This window comes from Xenia sp. Carnegie-2017, unplaced genomic scaffold (assembly GCF_021976095.1).
Source record: "Xenia sp. Carnegie-2017 unplaced genomic scaffold, XeniaSp_v1 HiC_scaffold_13, whole genome shotgun sequence".
Taxonomy (NCBI): Eukaryota; Metazoa; Cnidaria; class Anthozoa; order Malacalcyonacea; family Xeniidae; genus Xenia; species Xenia sp. Carnegie-2017.
The window spans coordinates 725,741-732,494 of NW_025813436.1; the positions used below are offsets into that span (position 1 = coordinate 725,741).

Genomic DNA, 6,754 nt, shown 5'->3' on the forward strand with positions numbered 1-6,754 from the left:
GACCATGACTCATTTTGTCAGTAACACAAAGCAAAATTCCTGCCTTACGCTTACTCTCTTTGAACTTCTTTTTTGCATTATCAATGAGTTTGTCATCGCCAAAGTCACTATTGTATATTGACTCTAAGAATTGTTCTTCTTGTAGGGCAATAAGCACCTGTGTACATGGCAGCACAGGTGTTTTCTGAAGCTTCTCTAATATTTCACTCATCAGCTCTAGCAATTTCTTTTGGTATCTCCTCAAGTGGTAAAATTTCCTCCAAGATTTCCCATAGATCCTCCAAGAATTTTGTCCCTAACGAAATCTGACCCAATTTTTGATCCACCTGTCCAGGACATAAACCCGTTTCTTCGATATATAGTAAATGTTTCATGCAATTCCTAGCACATGGTGCGTATTTACAACATAAAGCTTTGTTCGTATCAAGTTTGAATACCTAAAACAAATTTTCGTCACAGAGTGAAACACATAGCTATGTAACAAGTCCATTTTTGGGGCAAATATTTGGAAGTTGTGTTTATCCTTCTAAACGTACGGCTCTTAAGTTTTGCTCTATTCGAGTAACCTAGATGCCTCCTTGATCACTTAAGTGGTAAATTATCGTTACGTTTTTGTCACATTTTTTTGGAAAATAACTTTACTAAAATTGAAACTTACTATTTTGGCTGGGCTAAAACGCTATCTTACAGCTGACAAATGATGTGATAAACTAGTCATCGACCTAGCTAAAACATTGTTTCTTAATTGAATTGTCCATTCTATAATATTTCTTATGGAGTAATACGGAATGATCTTATTACTAAAAAAGTATTCGTGAAAAATTAAGATTTAGTATAAAATAAAACGAAAATGATATGTTATAGTCATCAATAATGACAGCTAGCGATGATGAATGTCAAGTGATAAATGATTTTGATATCATAAAGTTGTTACCAAAACATTTACCTGGTAAGAACCACGCCGATTCTCTTTCGAGTTTTTCCAAAATGATTTTTTTGACATCAAAGATGAAGGAGTAAAGATTGTGCTCTAAAAAAACAAGGTGGACTTAGTAATTCCTCGACAATTGGTTTTTTTCAGGAAAACACGTGGAAAACACTAGCAAACAAACCGATAGCTTACATAGCTTATTAAACTAATGTGGTTGCTCCTCAATCAGTTACTGAAATGTGTTTTCACATTCTCAAGCCTTGCTTTTCAGTGCTAGTTATTTAAAAAGCTTTTGTTCAGTTGGTCCATAGTTTTAGAATTCAAAAGATTCACTGAAGAATTTACAGGTTACTTTACCGAAAGCACTGTATTGTTAGAGATATCTTCGCCCCCTTTCGACACTCTCCACAAATGAAATCATCCTGACATCATAACCAAAATTTGCATGTTCGTAATTTACTATAACCATAATTTATAAAAGGTTTTGGATTCATCATAATAATTCATAAACATACCTTACTGTTTGTACCTGGTTCGTGTGCAAGCCCTTCTCTCTTGATCTTCTGCAAATTTTTCGGCTGCAATTGACAAATAACCAAGCAATAATAAAATGTACACATGTAACGTATCAAATGTACAAGTACGAAAGAGCTGTGTTGTTTAGGGAAAGACTCACTTTAAAAATACACTATCTGCAACAAGAATTTGTAGTTTTGAGGGGAATGGAACCGGAGAATCTATGGTGCACATAATAAAAGTTAATACAAAATTCAACAACAATTAAACTCTAATACTTCAAACCTTCTGCTCATAATTGCCCAAGTACATTTTTCCAGTGAAAATTCTATACATTAAATCACAAGCGAAATAACACTACATGTTGACATTCAACCTTAAAAGCGAGTTTATTTAAATGGTTGATTGAAGGGAAAACTGTTTGAAAATTGTACATACAGATTTCGTAAATACTTGTGCATATTTTTTCTTCAAGCTCATCAGACATTGAAGATCAGCATCATCAATTGCTGTTCTCGATTTTTCTATGACATCTGCAAATTCTCGTAACTAAAAATTTAATTTGAAAGCTAAAAATGAACAAAAAATACCTAGCAAATACTATGGTCCATAATGTTCTTATCATGAAGTGAAAATCATCTGACAACCCATAATGCGCTGTTAGACAATCACAATTTTCAACAAACCTTTCAATTGTTGACAGTTATAGTTTGGCGATCATCTACTGCGTCTTACATAAGAAGCATATGAACTATAACACAAACCAAACTTTCTTGCTACATATTTACATGTGATGTTTGCATGGTTTATTTAATTTTCATTTTTTTGTTCAAATACTACCATAAACTCTTGGCAAATATATAATTGAATCATCGACAGCAAGTTTGAATAATCGTAATCCTGCGTGGGCAGAAAAGAAAAGCTAAGCAAATTACTCCTATAACTTTGGTAGTTCTCATTGCCTGATGGAACTCTTAAAATATTTCCTAAGCCTTATTTTAAAGATGGTTGATCACATCATCACAAAATTTATCTTTCCCGTACCTCGTTAATGAATTCCTCTGTTCTCGCCATATTAGCTACCTGAAAACGAATAAGAAGAATAAAATCTTGTTTAATGTATCCTTCTTTCCAATGCGGTTTTCTGTGGATAAAATGAAAGGTAGTGCAATTTAACAAGATGTACATTATAAGTGCGGCACTTGATTTGACAAATGACGCATAACAAATTCCCTATCTCGCGAAAAAGAACAACACTAAAGGTATTTGTCCTAATGATCTTTCAAATACTCACTTTCTTTCTTTTAAATCGCAGAACAATGTTTACAGTTTTGTTAACTATAATGAAACGAACGCCTTTCAAACGAACTCTGTACAAAGTCTTTTAACGAAAAACTGAATACGTATGCAAAATTTTTCCAAGGTCACATGAAATAGCACTTGATTATAATAACAATTGATTAAAATTTTAGTTGTTTGAGGAATGTAAACATCTTGTTGTTGGGTATAATGCATAACGTAATAAAAACAGACGCAGAAAAATATTTAGATTAGCTACGTTCACTTTCTTCTCCCTTTACTCATTTAATCTGATCTTTGGCAAATTTAATATTGAAAACAGCGTTTGAGTATTCACGAAAAAATTAAATATTGAAAGTTACACAATTGCGTTGTGTTTTATCTGATGAAAACTTAAAACCCACAATGTGAATGCTGATGATACAATTTTGTATTTAATGCAAAATGCAAATTTTGCTAAATGCAAAACCTAATAAGTGGTGGCAAGAGGTCAAACAACCCAGTGGAAACTATGAATTTAACTGAAAAATTGAAGACATGTTATCTACAGAATTAGATAACGATGAAAAATTTTATGCGATAAAATCAACACATCCTTTATAAATGTGATGCAAGAATATTCTCCGCTATCTCCTGATGAATATATGTCTATGGATGAGAACGATCAGTTCATCGAAGTCAACAAAATCGAGGTTGTTAAAAAAGTTAAGAAAAATTTGTCACTCAAAGGCCGGCAGTCCTGATGGTCTCCTTAATTGGGTACTGAAATATCAATGAGTGTTTACTTTATGTTGGCAATATCGAGGGCCCAGCCTCCCCTCCCAATGAGCAGACGTAATGCTCTAAAAAAAAACACAAAATCAGTGTGGAAACTATGAAGGCCAGAAAGGTAGAAGGCAATTTTAATTGACTACCTAAATATGTTACTACCAACCCCAACTGTTGTCGCGAATAATGTATCTGCTGATTGATGTTGTGATAATGTACAGGTACTCACTTGAACTAATGTATTTTGATATGGCTGGTGATATTAAAAGCGTTCGCTTGTAACAAATTTCTTCTTTATTGAGGTCGCTGACGTGTCATTTATTTCGTTTTGTTTTTAACTGCGCAATATGGACTTTGAATTGTTTTTACACAATGATGATGCAATGTCGATTGTGATTGATTAAGAGCAAACAGATAGTTATCAATACGCAACATACACAACCAAAACATTGTAAATTATCTGTAGGTGACGTAATTTTTAGTATGAAAATTGTAAACGCAAAAAGTCTTATGGCGGAATCGTCGAGGTTTGCAAGCATTTCACAAACGGATTTGGCTTGAATTTTTTAAAATAATAACAGGAATAACATTGATGTGAATAACACGTTCAGTCAAAAAACAAGAGAAGATTTTGCATCTTTCGATCTCAAATCTCCAACATGTAAAGGTGGAAACGTTTTATTATGTTTAGAAACATCTACGATTAGTTCTTTGCATTTAGATACGCTAAGTTTCATTTTGTTCTGTGTTCCATGTGGGATGCTTTCGGTAGCAGTACAGTCATCGACTAATTTCCATTGACCCGGCCACCATTCTAAAAGACCTTTAATCATTACTTGGAAAAGTATCGGACACAAAACTGTTCATTCGGTTACACCACTGTTGATGGCTCGCCATTCAGAGACATAATCGTTTAGTTTCATGCTTTGTTTTCTTTCAGTTAAGAAGTTTCGTTCTTTACTTTTTCAGAGACTTTCATGTTTCATAACTTCTTTAGTAAAATGTTGTGCTCGATAAGATCGAGAGATTTAGAAAAATCAAGAATTGAAACTCGCACTGAGTTACCGGTTCTGTCAGTTTTACAAAGCAAGTGGTAAAAGAAACTGATCAGACAGTGAGAAGGAGAAGAATTAGGAATTGATCTAAATTATTTTAGATCAATAACTTCCCATATGGAATTAAAAAACCCAATACATGAATTCTTAATATTTTCACTCCTCTTTCCTTACTGAGAACATTGCGGCCATTATGCGCGAGGATAAGTTTTTGCGAGACTGAGCCATTGAGTTCTATAATAACTGGAAGGGCTAAGTGGACTAGGGCGATGTAGTCAAAAACATGGATGCCACATGACCTATTTCCGCTGAAATGTTCGCTTTGCAGAAAAAATTACTCTCGACCTCCCCCTGTCATTTATAGTAAATTATATAGGATTTATTAAAAACAAACACGTTTTTGTGTTATGTCTACTATAATGCCAACACTTTTATCGTTCAATTGTTGAATACCCTAATGAGCACAAAAAGGAACATCTCACTGTAACAGGTAAGATATTTGCTTGTTTTGTTTGTTCATCAAAGATTGAAAAGCAATTAATACTCTTAAAAAGACACAAAATCTAGAAGACCGTATTAAAAACACTGACTTTCATACCAAATACACTGATATTTTCCTGTTTTTTGTTATGAAATTCAATAATTTTACCCATCTATTAGCAAAATAGTGTCCCTGATGCCAAAATAGAGCCCGCACAGTTTCTCAGTGAATAGATAACATGAAGAAACTGCCACCTCCACCAGTAACCATAAAATGGAGCACAATTTGTTCTGATCCTATTTGCTGACAACACAAAGCGATGATCAGTTTGCAAAGTGTTTTAGGAATATGATGCAGGATTAACACCATTTCATCATTATTTCAGGAATTTTTGACCATGGTCTGATTTTAGGGATGGGGACGATATATTAATGATTCCTTGAATGCTTTGAAAAGAAAGTAAAGGTAGCAAAGAAAGATGGCGAGGCAAGGTGGCTGTAAGCGCTTGGATACTTGATGCAATGTCAATTCACAGTACTGTAAAATGGTCATTAAGTTTGTGTTTATGTGGATATTGATATTGATACTGAGATTGATGATTTATGACTCACTTTTTTATAAGTAAATGGTCAAATCATGTCATATCTTTATTAAAATATTTCTGTAGAGTGTTGTTTGAATGTTACTAATATCTAATGAATGCTATATTGAAGCATTAAAGAAAACTTCAAATTTGTAGTACTATATATTTCTTCCTTACTTCAGTTTTTACCTTAAATGACATTTTGAGCTATTTACCTATTATAGCAAAGAATGGACATGTGGCATTTGCTTTATTTCCTGCTTTTTTAAAAACGGTAAAACTTTTTGACTTTTCCAAGTGCTTCTTCAATTTTTTGCATCGTGAGTTTGTTCACGATATGGATGAGAAACAGGAAGTACAAATCTGTAACTATATAATTTCTAAAAAATCTTTAAGGTTTCTTTAAATTATAGATCTAAATGTTTAACTATTAAAGGTTACTAGGTAATTGGTATACAATATTTATTTTTATTTATCAATGACCTATACCCATCATCTCTTATGCTAACTTGAGTCGTTTAGAAATTTAAATGAAAATTAATCACACAAAATCAAAAATATTGAGTCAAGAGGTAACTTTTCAGCCATTTATTCATTTATACAGAGTGGCATGCATGTACAAGAGCAAATCTTACAATTGTGACGAAAAACCAAAAGGCCATTACATGAAAGAAAGCAAAAAAGTAATGAGAATGAATGACTCAAAATGAGCTAGCACTTCTCACGGCAACCGTACAGATAATCCAAGATGTACTTTTTCTTCGTATAAACCATAAAGTTTAATAAGGCAAACAAGTTTGAATGTTGACGTCGCCGCGTCGTGCATCTGCTTTGATATGTAGCCAGCAAAAAGCTTCTTCGTCGGTAGTTATAAAAACGCATGTTCGTAAGAGCCGACATCTAACAACCACAGTTGACTCGCTGTTATGAATTTCAGTTTTTTACCTTGATTTTAGATCATAAGTTTGCTTGTCAAATGCCAAATAAGAAAATACTTTTTTCTCACTCTTTCTTCAGGGGGGAGTCAGAAATTGCAAAATTTTCTACAAAGCAGTCAATTTCAGTGAATGTCAGCGGAAATAGACAAATTTTACCACCTTTTTGACAACATCTGATATCTA

General features: G+C 33.3%; 1 long non-coding RNA gene across 3 annotated transcripts; it reads right to left on the reverse strand.

The window, feature by feature from the left end:
• Positions 1–232: 232 nt before the first annotated feature.
• Positions 233–3,829, reverse strand: LOC124448509. Of its 3 annotated transcripts, none has more exons than XR_006949103.1 (10): positions 3,744–3,829; positions 2,492–2,530; positions 2,134–2,198; positions 1,886–1,996; positions 1,608–1,668; positions 1,447–1,509; positions 1,289–1,353; positions 1,124–1,204; positions 947–1,030; positions 233–437 (listed from the first exon to the last, which is right to left on the reverse strand). It is a non-coding gene; the product is annotated as an uncharacterized LOC124448509 (long non-coding RNA). The 3 variants fall into 3 exon arrangements; XR_006949097.1 differs by lacking the exon at positions 3,744–3,829 and adding an exon at positions 2,742–2,780; XR_006949089.1 differs by lacking the exons at positions 2,492–2,530; positions 3,744–3,829 and adding an exon at positions 2,288–2,353.
• Between the last annotated feature and the right edge of the window lie 2,925 nt (positions 3,830–6,754).